Source organism: Anas platyrhynchos, chromosome 3 (genome assembly GCF_047663525.1).
Source record: "Anas platyrhynchos isolate ZD024472 breed Pekin duck chromosome 3, IASCAAS_PekinDuck_T2T, whole genome shotgun sequence".
Classification (NCBI taxonomy): domain Eukaryota; kingdom Metazoa; phylum Chordata; class Aves; order Anseriformes; family Anatidae; genus Anas; species Anas platyrhynchos.
This window is the reverse complement of record NC_092589.1, coordinates 22387817-22400386: the sequence shown is the minus strand read 5'-3', so window position 1 is coordinate 22400386 and position 12570 is coordinate 22387817. Positions and strand designations below refer to the sequence as shown.

The 12570-nt window shown below is 36.4% G+C and overlaps 1 long non-coding RNA gene across 1 annotated transcript in view; it reads right to left on the bottom strand.

Moving 5' to 3' along the window:
• Positions 1 to 2328: 2328 nt before the first annotated feature.
• LOC106015850 (uncharacterized) overlaps positions 2329 to 12570 on the bottom strand; it is a 42113-nt gene continuing 31871 nt past the window's right edge. Inside the window, exon 4 of the long non-coding RNA XR_011808075.1 lies at positions 2329 to 3187. This is a non-coding gene — a long non-coding RNA (uncharacterized lncRNA). The remainder of the gene's footprint in view (positions 3188 to 12570) is intronic.

Below are 12570 nucleotides of genomic sequence, written 5' to 3'. Positions count from 1 at the left end.
AAAACTTTTTCATCATCTTCAGAGAAAACTGGTGCTACCTTAGACTTCAGTTGCAAAATATTTAAATAACACTTCTTAGATATAAAACCTGCAAATTTTTATACCACTGATTTCAATTACTGTGGGATCATCTCTTCCTACGCTCTTCTAGTGCGCTGAGAAGTAGTTTTCTTCTTGACATGAATTCCCAGGCAGATGCCTGAAGTTCTGATAGACAACACGGGAAAAGCAAATGGCTGTGTCTGGATTATGCAGCTGATTATTTCTCAGGGAAGGTGTCTGTAGGCAGAGTACATACAAATCAAGAATTCATCTTTCCATTTTAAGGGGTTGCAAAAATAAAATTTGATAGAATTTTATAGTTTGAGAAATTAAAAGATAAACAAAAAGCTCCTCCAACCTTCCCATTCCTTTCATTGGGTAACACAGTTGCTGCTCTACAGTGACAAGATCAGATAAAATTAAAATGACTTCAGAAATCCCCTGAGCTCCAAGCTGCAGAGGGTTGAGGTTAAGCTTGAGGTTTGCCTGCTCAGCTCCTTTTTTTGATTGGGTCTTAAACCTTTCCCACACTAAATAAACACCTTTTTATAGGCTTTTTCTTCACAAATGGCAAGTTTTGTAACCTTATATGAAAAGCTCTTGTTGCTGATTCAGACTAAATGCTCCTTCATTGTTACTAGTTCCTCTGTCACCATGGTCCTCAGAAGAATAGTGCCACAGGCTGCTGGGGCTTGTCTAGCCCCACTAGCCCTGCTCCCTTGTTGGGACTACGTAAGTGCTTCAGGTCTAATCTGTTTTGAACTTCATATCCTGGGTCTGATTTTGGTCACTTGAATATATCTGCTGATCTGATTTGTGACGTGCATCGCCGAAGTGCTGAGCACCTAGCCAACTCTTGTGTCTGTGCAGACAAATGATTGCTTGATTATAATCCAGTGGGACATATACATGCTATCTTTAATTTAGCTAGTACAGGTAACAGCAAAAATGCACTGGGCACAGATCCATTGTGTGCCAGCAACTGCAGCACTGTGCCAGGTCCCCAGAGGGTTTGTACAGTTCATGCTCGGGTCTGTGCTGCCACATCTTCACAGCTATCATTACCGCTTTGCTACCATGCCATCATTTGTCTGGGTAGATGTAACATTCAGAATGAAACAGGAAAAAAAAGACTAATTTAACCAAAAGTCTCTTTCTTTTAATTCTCCTAGAACCCTATCATATATTATCTTGTCTTTTTCTTGCTTTTATGGTTGCAAGTATCTCATCAAAAGAAATTACCAGCAAAATTTCTCTGGTGCTTGTCTCTCTCTATTTCATCACCAGCACACAATGTATACCATTTACAATAACAACTCCTATCACTTTTGTGATGGCAGTGCTACACATTTGGTATGACACATGCAAAGGAAGATGCAAGCAGCTCGTGTTCTAAATAATGACGAAAGTTTGAACGTGCATCCTTCTTGGCAGTGGTCTCCAAAACAGTAATTTGTTGATATTTTAATTTTGAAGGCTGTCCAGATCACGTCACATAAATCCCCAAATCCCCATTTATTTATTTATGCCTTACCCAGCTTATCAGATGAAATACATTTTTTTTTTCAGTATCTTCATTACACATTGCTATCAAAGTCTTTCTTTATGGTACTTTATTCTAGTTTTCTTCACTTTCTTTCTCAGTGTGCCACTTAGCAAAGTATCATGTTATCAAGGAGGGTGGGCTGTATATGCATGCATGGTCAGCTGCAGAAAAATATCTTATTTTCAAGTTAATCCTTGCTCTGAGAGGGAGTCAATTAAACCCTTTGCCCAGGCAGAACCCATTTAGAAATCAACAGTATCTGTGTGAGTACAAAATCCTCTTCTATGTACTTAGCTGTTACCGTCCTTATTTTACATTTGCCTGTTTGCTTCCCTCAAACCAGGTTGAAGTGTAATTAACATTATTTTATCTTTGGTTACTAGATTACAGTTGTATATATATTTATGCTGCATTTCTCTTGCTACCATTTTTGTATCTTTCAAAATATACAGTAAGAATGACCTAGTTCATGTGTATGTGCTTGTAGTCCATAGGATTGTGCTGCTGAGAAGATAACGTGACTAATACCTATTTAAAGACTAGAGAAGAGCAGAGAGAGATTCTAAAACAGTTCACAGAACTGATTCTCGTTCAGATCATTCAGAAGTATCTTAGTGGAGAATTGTTGACTTGGAATAGTTTTGTGACCGGCATTTATCCACAACATAAAATGATTCCCAGTGACCTTAGTGGATTTTCAGGAAGATCCTTACAGTGGCAGAAAGGAAACTAGTATCAGATCCAGGATAAATAAAAATTTAATAGGTCATGTGTAATCATTTCTTGAGCATTTTGTTAAAGGTCTACAATCATAGCTGACAAATTCATTCAATTAATTTTGGTTTCTAGTAGTGAGTAATATTCTAATGATTCATGATCTGAAATTCATCCTAGAGCGAGTTCTGCAGCTAATACCCTTATGCATATATAGAACAACATTTTTAATCACATGAACATATTTTCACCAAAGGAGGCCTTTGGTCTGCAGGTTTTCACAGGCAGTACATTTTAGATGCTTAATATGCAAACTTTCATCGTGATGGGAGACCTCAATAAATTATGCTCAATTCTGAATCATATTCGTGCTGAAATCATAGTCTAAATGATTCTTAAGCCTATTAAGAAATCAGTATAATAACTTCTGTATATATACACCTATAAAGCTTGCTTTCTTTAAAGTTGCTATTTTACAATGCTTTCTACCAGAAAATTAATGTTACAATATTTCTGGAAAAAAAAAAAAGTGCACAACATAATTAACACACAATTCAAGTGAATTAGCTTCAGGAAAGAAAAAATGCATCAGGTTGTTTTCAGGTTGTTTTTACATAAATAACTTTTCTTTAAAAAAAGATTAGGGTGTCAATTGGATCAGAATTACTTTTAAATGGATTGTAATTCCTCAAGTAGATTTGCAATGTGAAAAAGAATGAAATAACCTTCAGTAAAGCAGATTGTCCCAGAAAGAAGTACTGTGTCTCAACGGTTTTCTGGAGAAGTTTGACATTAAAATACAAGGCAGTCTAGAGTTTGCTTTATGGCTGAGCTCTCTCTGCAGAGCAGCAATAATGTTCGCTTCATTTTCTATCTCTAAACAGGCTGAAAAAAAAAAGGTATCAGTGTTACTCAGCTGCAATGCAAATAAATATTCATAACAATGGCACATGCATAGCTAATTGAACAGGTTTTGTTAATATTATACTAGATATTCATGGACATGTGCCTTTTTCTATAATGAAAATACTGCCTAAGGCTAGCTTTGTTTTTCTTGTCAAGAACAATTTATGTGCTTTCATTTAAATGAATATAAACTTCTATTCTCATGACAAAATAATTCACTATTAATTTGGGCAAAGAATTTCTTTATTCCCTTTGTGGTATATTTTATTGAAAAAGAAAACCCTAAATGTATCTCAGAAATTTTCTCTATGCATTCTGTCTAATTTCTCCAATAACTAGCACGAATGTGTAGGGATTTCAGTGATTACTTACTAAGTAAATACGGGATATGTGCACATGAGATATTTTATTTAAAATTAATCTGCAAAGAATTTTCTTGAAATTAATGATTCCTTCATGGATGCTTTTAGTTCTGTCTCACTTTCTCCTTTCCCCTCTATACCCCCCTCCTCCCGCCCCCCCCCTCACCCCCAGGCAAATTAGAAATATATACATTAAAAAACATCGCACTTCCCTTTTCATTTTTTTAATTTTATTTTTATCTTGTTCTATTATTTGTAGCTGAGATTCTGGCCTTCAAGAATGTTTTGAAAGGTGAAGAGACCTAGAATACAGTAAAGGCAGATCTTACAAATATAACATGGATGGAGACATTAGCTGCTGAGAAAGGGCTAAGACTTCCCTCTCCCCCTTCATCAGGTAGCAAAGTATGTATCGCTTCTTTCATGGGACTCTTATTGTCTCATCTTATTAACTGTTTACACATTCTTCTCATTTAAATTTCAGTGATGCTACTTAAAGGTAACAAATGGTGCTAAGCACTGATTTAACTAATGAATTAATTCAGTTCAGATGGCAAATTAAGGTTATCTAGGAAATAGAATATAACTCTTTCCATTAGAAGAGTGAACCTGAGGCTACTCCGCTGCCTGTAATACTGAGCTTATTGGCTGCATTGTGATTCTTTCACAAAGTACCTAAATTACAATTCTTGGCAATGCTCTTTTAATCAAGTGCTGATACCTACCATGCAGCTCAAGCACCTAGAAGGGGAAAAGGTAAGTGTAGAAAAAGCAGGTAAACATTAACTGTTGATGGAGATGATGGATCCCAGGCTATATAGTAGGGAAGCTCTTGACTTTAAAAATGACTTCTAAGTGTTATACAGCAGTACTTCAAAAATATCACATATTTGGCTTTCACAAGTGATAAGGCTTCCATCTCCTTATAGCGTTCTTTCAAGTACTTCTAAGGCAAAGTGTTAAAAACAAAGCACTCAGAGCTGCAGTAGCTCCTTGGTGTGTTCTCTTTTGGGTTTTGGTTCCTTTTCTACCCATGAGAACCTAGTTAGTTGTGAGACCTGTTCAGTTATAGGCATCTTTCCCAAGCAAGGGAGGTGATATTTTCTTTGTGATACATAACCTTACCTCACACTGGATTTGAGATGGTGTCAGAGTAAACAAGCTACCTTCATTCTTCGCCTACTGACATCATTAAGAACATTCAGACGTTAATTAATTTGGAAAGCTAGAAAGAGGGTGGTTTTCCCATTAGGAAGAGGCAATCTAATGTGATTGGTATGGCCTATGGCTTGTGGTGCCTTTTAAGTTTAGAGAAGCTATTTCCAGCTATACATACCCTGCATCCTGGCAACCTGCATAGTCCACATATGCTTGTGAGTATAGAGAATGTATGATACTGTGTTTAAGACAAGGAAAATGAAGACACCAAACAGGCATATGACTGCTCTGGGATGCTAGATCTTTAGAGAAAGCTCTTGGACCTCTGAACTAAAAGTCTGATATATTTGGGGCCTGATATTTCTATTATGAAAATGTGCACGCGCACACACAACAAAAAAAAAAGTAGAATGAAAACCCTACTCTGAAGGGGGCTATAAATGAAATAATATTCTAACGGAAAAAAAAAATCAGAAGCTGGTTTCAAATTCATTTAGAAAAAAATGCTTAACTTTCTAGTTAGCATAACATTTTATTTATTATGTGACCTTGATTGATTGGATTTTTTGTTCTTCAAAAGAATTACCATGGATTTAAAAAAAAAAAAAAGTGGAATTTTTAAATAATCTTTGAAGATCACTCTCCACCCATACAGGAGTTATGCATCTAGGGATGAGGAGAACTTAAAACAGTGTAAGGCTTGTGTTTCCAGGCTCCAGCCTGGGCCAGCACAGGCCAGCTTCAAGCAGAATCTTTCCCATCACAAGTTTTTTTTTCTCTACAGACTTTCCCACCCAATAGAGAACTGTGAACAGATGCGAACTTTTATGAAGATACATAACAGTGCCACCTGGTGATTTTTCTATCACCAGGGAGACTTTTAAAGTCTTCTTGGCCAAGCACAGCTCCCTTTGTGCCAACGGGAATTTACTCATTGTAGAAATTATTTTGTGCTACTGCATGAAGCTCTTGCAAATTATGGCTCATTTCTTCTTAATTCGTTGTAAACATCATCCCTTCTCCTACACATACTCAGTCTTGCTTTTTTGTATCATTTGGCTTCCAGTCTAGCAAGTGGTATAATTGTGACAGGCTAATTGTATTCAGATGGGTAGCTATGCAAACAGACAGAATATGGGGCTATCTGATTCAGATTCTTCAAGGCCTTGAAGATCTCCAGGAGTGGGGAATGCTTTGTAAACAACACTGGGTACTGATAAGAAGCAATAACTCTAAAATCCTTAATTGAGTCAGTTTTCATGGCATCGTTTTGCTCTGTGTTGAGACAGGTAAAGCTAAGAGTGTTCCACAAGAATCACTGTGTTTTCAGGCTAGTGAAGCGAGTATTAGCAAAATGCAAACATATAGCTGTCCCAAGGCATATTTCTCAGTTCTAGTTACTGAAACTGCCCAGACGCTCTAAAACCATCAAGAATTTTGCCATATATAGTACGTAAAAACACATTCACAAAGCTTATTGTAAAATAAAGGGTTTATAATTAAATCCCTGTAAGATTTTGCTACATCTTATCTGCCTGTCCAAATTGTTTCTGTAAAAGCTATTTAAATACTTATTCAGAGAAAACATTATATTTGGGAGAGGACCATTTTACTATCAGCAAGCAGAAAGGTATTTTTATGTAACAGATCAGAAAAAAAATACTTGGTGTTTACCATTGTACAGCAAATGTAGAAGTCAATTCATTGTACAGGATAAGAAGCTGAACAACATGCACTGCTGCATCCTTTGCTGAAAGAACTCACATTATCAACCTTACGTACAGTTGAGAAATGAATTTGATTGTAGCTTCTGTCTTTCTTGCAGTCAGGCTTATTGGGAAGCAACAAATCTTAAAATGAATGATGTTATTTTCATTACAATGCACTGGCTGGGTTAAGTTAATTGTTGGGAGGTTCCATGCAGTAATAAACTATAGATCCTCTGACAGTCCTACTATTCATCTGATGTAGGAGTCTTATAAATATATTCTTGCTGTGACTTTAATATACATACATTTCATTATTTGTTTTTATTTTCTTTTTTATTCATTGGAGGGAAAAGTAATATTGAGTATAGCAACTCTGTCTGGAAAGCCATACTCATTTTCATCAGCTGCTGGCTTCCCAAACAGCTTTAGATCACAGCTTTTTTTATTGTGGATTTCTTTTCCAATCTGATAAATGGGAACAAGGAGACCAGTTTCCCTTGTCAGCATGCCCTGAGATTTGCTGATGGGAATGTTGTATCTTTTGCCTCAGATAATTTAGCAAAGCAAGAAAACTATTGGACAACATCATGCATATTCTACTCTGTTCTGTCATGTGGCTTGCTGATAGTAATGACAAGAAACAGAGAAAGAGAAAAGTAGATGACTCCTGCTTGTGTGAAACTCCTGACTCACCTACCTGAGGAGAGGTGTTTTGCAGAGATTTGTTTGTTTATGCATTCCCAAGTCTTTAAAAAAATTAAACCTGGTTTCCTTGTGTCCTAGCAGAAAACAGTGAAAACTCAGTGTTTTCAGTGTTTATTGAATCCCACTCCAAACAGATTAATAGCCTGAGTCCAATTCATCACCTCAGAACGTATTAGAAGTGCTATACTATCACACCATTTAATGATGTCTTTTATAGTCACAATAAGATATTTATAATGAGAGACTTAAACTTTCATGTTTCTTAATTAAAGAGATTTTCTAAACTAGTTGTAACCTGCATTTGGCCTTATGATGCCTCCCAGAATAACAATGATCTACCAGTTAATATGTAGGGCTCACGACTGATTGTTGCTCCTCTTCTTCTGCATATTAAGTAGTGTTCATTAATTAATATTCAGCTTGCTTGCTTCTTGCACGCAGGACATCATCTTTGCACTGGGTTCCCAGTAGACAAAAGAATAATTGTAGTTTAAATGAAAAGCTTTAGAGATCCCTTTGAGTGGGGTGTAAAGATTACAAACATGAAAAAGAGTTCAGGGGCTGAAGACATCTAGGATTTTCTTTACTGGGGAAAAAAAAAAAAAAAAAGACTGCCTCTAACTGGGTTGGTTTGGAACACCAAGCTACCTAATACCCATGTTGATAGCATGCTACAGAAAGAATCAAATTCATTCTCAACTGTATGTAAGGTTAACTGATGACGAGAGTTCTTTTAGCAAAGGATGCAGCAGTGCATGTTGATCCAGCTTTTTATCCTGTACAACAAATTGAGACTCCTACATTTCCTGTACAATGGTAAACAACCTTAGGATGTATCCTAAGGATGTTAAGGAATTGGACCTAGGTACCTGAAAGTACAGGTTTCTACCAGTTCAGTTATTCCAGTACATTTACATTCCCACTTTTTTTTTCGGAACATAATATTTCCAGGACTGTTTTTGAAATAAATCTTGTTTTATTACGTGACTTAGCTGTTTTGTGTTTTTATGTAAAAGCTGGTTTATCTGGTTTCCATTTTGCACAGAAGAGATGAACGTTTCCAATTCAAGTCTATTTCTCGATGTGTACAACATCTTATTCTTTGGCTCAATTAGTTTTGCGCATTTCAGCTGATGGCTTTGCCAAGATGCACCACCAGATAGCAAAAGTGGTTAACCAGGAATGTTGCAAGTGAATCTTATTTTGGAAACAGTGATTCCACAGTCATTTTTCTTTGTTTAATGAATTCATTGCTACAGAAAATGACATTATTAACATGCTCCAATACTGAAAGCAAAAGACACAAACACATAAGATTGTGTATTTGAGAAACTAGCTTACAAAACACAAATACATTTATCCTGCATTCAGACAGAGTTTACAACTGCACATCTACATCACAAGACCCTATCTGTAGTCTTGTAAAAACACATAAAAAATATGTGCTTTAAAAAACTTGCCCCACCAGGAACTAAAAGTTTAGAAGGTTGTGCAGCCACCTACAGAGCAGATCCATTTTGCAATTGCCTGTGAGTTTGTGTTCTTAGGGTAGCTCACTGTCGTGGGGCTGGGGATTTTTTTGTTTATTGCCTTTTTCTTTTTTTCTTTTCTTTTTTTTTTTTTTTTAACAATAAGTCTCCCTTTGGGACGTGTCACTTGAAGCTTGTGTTTGTCATGCTCCTGGTGCAGGGAAAAAACACACACTAAATTCAATCTTTAAATTAAGCTGTAACCAAGCTTGTATATTCATTAGAGGAGAAAAATTCTCTTCTGAGAAGTTCAAATTGTTTATTGATTTTCATTTCTGTGTTCAAGTGAAGCTTGAGTAAGTCTGTCTCACTGCAGTCCCTCTGGGGCAACACTGCCAACAAGTGCATCACATTTCAACCCAAGTGAGCAGTTAGCAACAAAAATCTGAGAATTCCTTTAAAACTATATTAATAAATAGTTATAGGGTGGGTTTTCCTGTTCAATATAGTTGATTCTTTTGCAAAGGGAATAACAGTCTTGAATTGCAGACTATAAATGACAATTCTCTTGAAAAGACTTAAAGTAAAATCAGTAAGTGGCAAGAGCAATTAGTGGTATGCTGCTTGGGGAGTGGGAGGATGGGGGAAATATAGAGAGGAGGAGGGGAACAGCTACACTTTCCTTAAAATTTTGTGGTGACCTAATGATGTGACTCTACAGCTGTAGTCATCCTGTGAGTCTCTAAGCAAGGAGCAAAATGCACACAAAAAGAGTTACCAACACTTCACATCTGTTTTCAGTCTCTTTTTAAGAACGGTTAGCAAAAACCAAAATCTTATGAAAATGTACAACTGGTACAACTTTGAGGGGAATCTAGAGTCTGTCTTGAAAGTGGACTGAATGGCTGAATCTTAGTTTTCCTGGTAGTATTGTCTCTTGCTAACAATTTAAGTATCACAGTCTGGTTTTAAAAAAAAAAAAAAAAAAAAAAAAGTAAGCCGAGCTATTTGACTGGTTTCTCAAGGTTAATTTTGATTAAGAAATCTAATTATATCGAGTTTATTATATATGCAGTCAAATTTTCACTAGGATGGATTATTTTTACCAGTTTCCTTCCCAAGTTCCTATGGAGGTAGGAAAAGCACTTATAAAAATAAAACTTGTTTGTACGTTCTGGTCTCGTTACTGGTTAGGAACACTTTGTGTCACCAATATGAGATAAGGCAAGGAAAGATAATTCCGGCTTCTCTTTATAGAGATAAGCAAGAAAGCAGCATTTCATGCTGAACAGAGAAACACATTAATTCAAATATAGAGAGGATCCCAGTACATTCTTTGAGTAGTCAAAGGGCAAAATGGTGAATAAAATACATGAAAACGTTCCTGGTAGGAATTACCAACCATGTTCTTCAAATTTAAGCTAGTGATGAATAGAAGGTATAAAAAAAATTAATAATTTTTTTAAAAAATAGGGTGAATAAGCATCATCTGTGTATCTGTTTCATTGTCTTGCATCTCTTACAGGAGAGATAGACAGTAATGAGTGATGTTTCCTTTTGAGTAAGGTTCATAGGTACTGGGGGGCATCTATTTCCAAAGTCAGTCCTGCAGGCAGCCAATTAATGAAAATCTCTAGGACAGGGACAGAGAGGAAAATTGTAACAAAAGAATTCAGCTTTATCCTGCAATACATTCACATAAACTTTTTTAAAAAAAAAAAAAAAAATCATTCTATGATACTTTTGCGTCTGATTCCGTTGGCTCTGCTACGATGGGTCCCTTTGCTGCCACTCTGCTGTGTAGCTGAGCATGGAGAGCTGCCCTTGCTCTGGGTGATTTCTTACTGCTGCCTTCCTCCACCACACTCATCAAATGCATGTTGAACTGTTCTCATCCATGGGCTCTTTTGTAGTCGTGGCTCTTTTTGCATTTATTTCTTCCCATCCATTCATTTTTTATAAGTTTTCCAATCCTTTACTTTTGGGCTGTATAAACCCCAACTGGAGCTGATACTCTCGTGATTAAACATGCCTTTTCTTCCCTCTTCCAGCTTCCATCACAGGCTGTGTCTGTTAGCGGAGTCTGCAAAGTGATTCTTGGCCAATGTTACCGTAGCAAATGGGTCAGCACAGAGCAAATTATAATATGACATTTAAAAATACAGACTGTGTTCAAATTTTCATAATTTCAGAGGATTCCATGCTTTTTTTCTCCTGAGGTATTCGTGTTGCATGTAGAATGGGGAGTTTTGAAATATTTATTTCAAATGGCTGTTGATTAAATCATAACTGGTAAGTCATTTCTTTCTGAAAGCTGTTCCAGACAAGATTTATTCAAGAAAAATTAAAATAAGATTATAAAGCTTCCTCGCTTCCTCTGAAGATGTTTTTTTCTTTTCATTTAAGGAGGGAACTTTGAAAATGCATGAGTGATGACTATTAATTGCCGAATGATTTTAAATGCCAAGTGATGACTGTTAATTCCATTTAATTTCTGCAACCAAATTATTTAGGCACTTAATAAAACCTTTAACTTGTCATTGTTATTGCACCGACCAGAAGAAAAAGCAGTTGGGCTGTTAGTTCTGATGAACTGCTGAACACCCCATTGGTATGGAGGCAGAGGCTATATTTCCAAGCTGAAGGAGATTTCCTCCTTCCCTGTATCCCATTCCTCCTCCTTTTTAACACAGCAGAGAGACTTTGTCCAACCGTGGGGTTCTGGGTCCAGCTGTTTTATGTCTTTATGTACTACCCTATTTTCTTGCTGATCCTGTGATTCATCATCCTCTTGCATTGTTCTTCATGTGGATTAAGGTGAGGGAAAACCCATGGGGATGCCTTACTGTAGTGTCTTAGGTGATGCTCAAACTACAGCTACTTCTGGCTGTTGTGGAGTTTCCCTCCGTTTGATTTTTCAGAGCTGTTCTAGTATATAAGTACGTACATATGTATATGCATAGAAATGGCTTTTTTTGTGTGTGTGCAGGCTGCTGAAAGTGTCTCCTCCATCTTACATATGTCTGATGAAATATATATTATAACAACATATATATATTTATATTTATACACTGTAGATTAGCTGTAGATTAGCTCATAATTGGTAGTTATGGCACTCAAACATTTTAGCCAAGAGACCTGAGCAGGGTCTAGCATGTTCTGGAAAATACATGGTACATAAATTTGTGAGTGGTGACTAAAGAGCAAAGCTACAGCTAAAGGAGAAAGAGGGATGTTCATTCCCTCCTCAGCCATTTGGGAACTTTTTTTTCCAGTTAAAATGTTAGCTGTAATGTTTGTAGAACACCATGAACTTTTCAGACTGTGTGGTAGCATCTCACTTTCCAGTTCAAAATGAACAGCATTTTGCTGGAAAATTTCCAGAGTTGTGCTGCTCACCATCACAGCAACAGACTGATCAAATGACTACACAAATCCAGAAGCAAAGGAAAGACAGAACTGAAATGAGGTCTTATGTGTGTCCTCTATCTGGCAGGCAAAATAAGATGTGTCACTGAGAAGCTGTTGATTACTAACTCTCGTTAGTTTAACTTTGTTGGTCATGATATATTGGATACTGTATTTCTCAACTTCATTGCAGCAGTTGTCTGTTCCCTGATATTTCTCACTTATTCTATATCATTATCGTTCATTCTTTGCTGTTGGACATCTTTGTTGATCTGATGTAAATGTTAACATTCTTTAAAATATAGGTGTCATCAACAAAGACACCAGTAACTCTACTACTTGTTTGCAGCTTTCACATGGGTTTTAAAAGTTTTCACACAATCATACACTGCTATAAAGTATTAATTCACCAGGCCTGACCTCTCCTAAAGATACAGAATTCACTGAAGACTTGGAAAAAAAATAATAAATTGTGAGTTATTGGAAGGAATAATATGTGAAATTACTATTTATTTTTTTTACCATGTCTTTCTTACTTTTTTTCATGGACC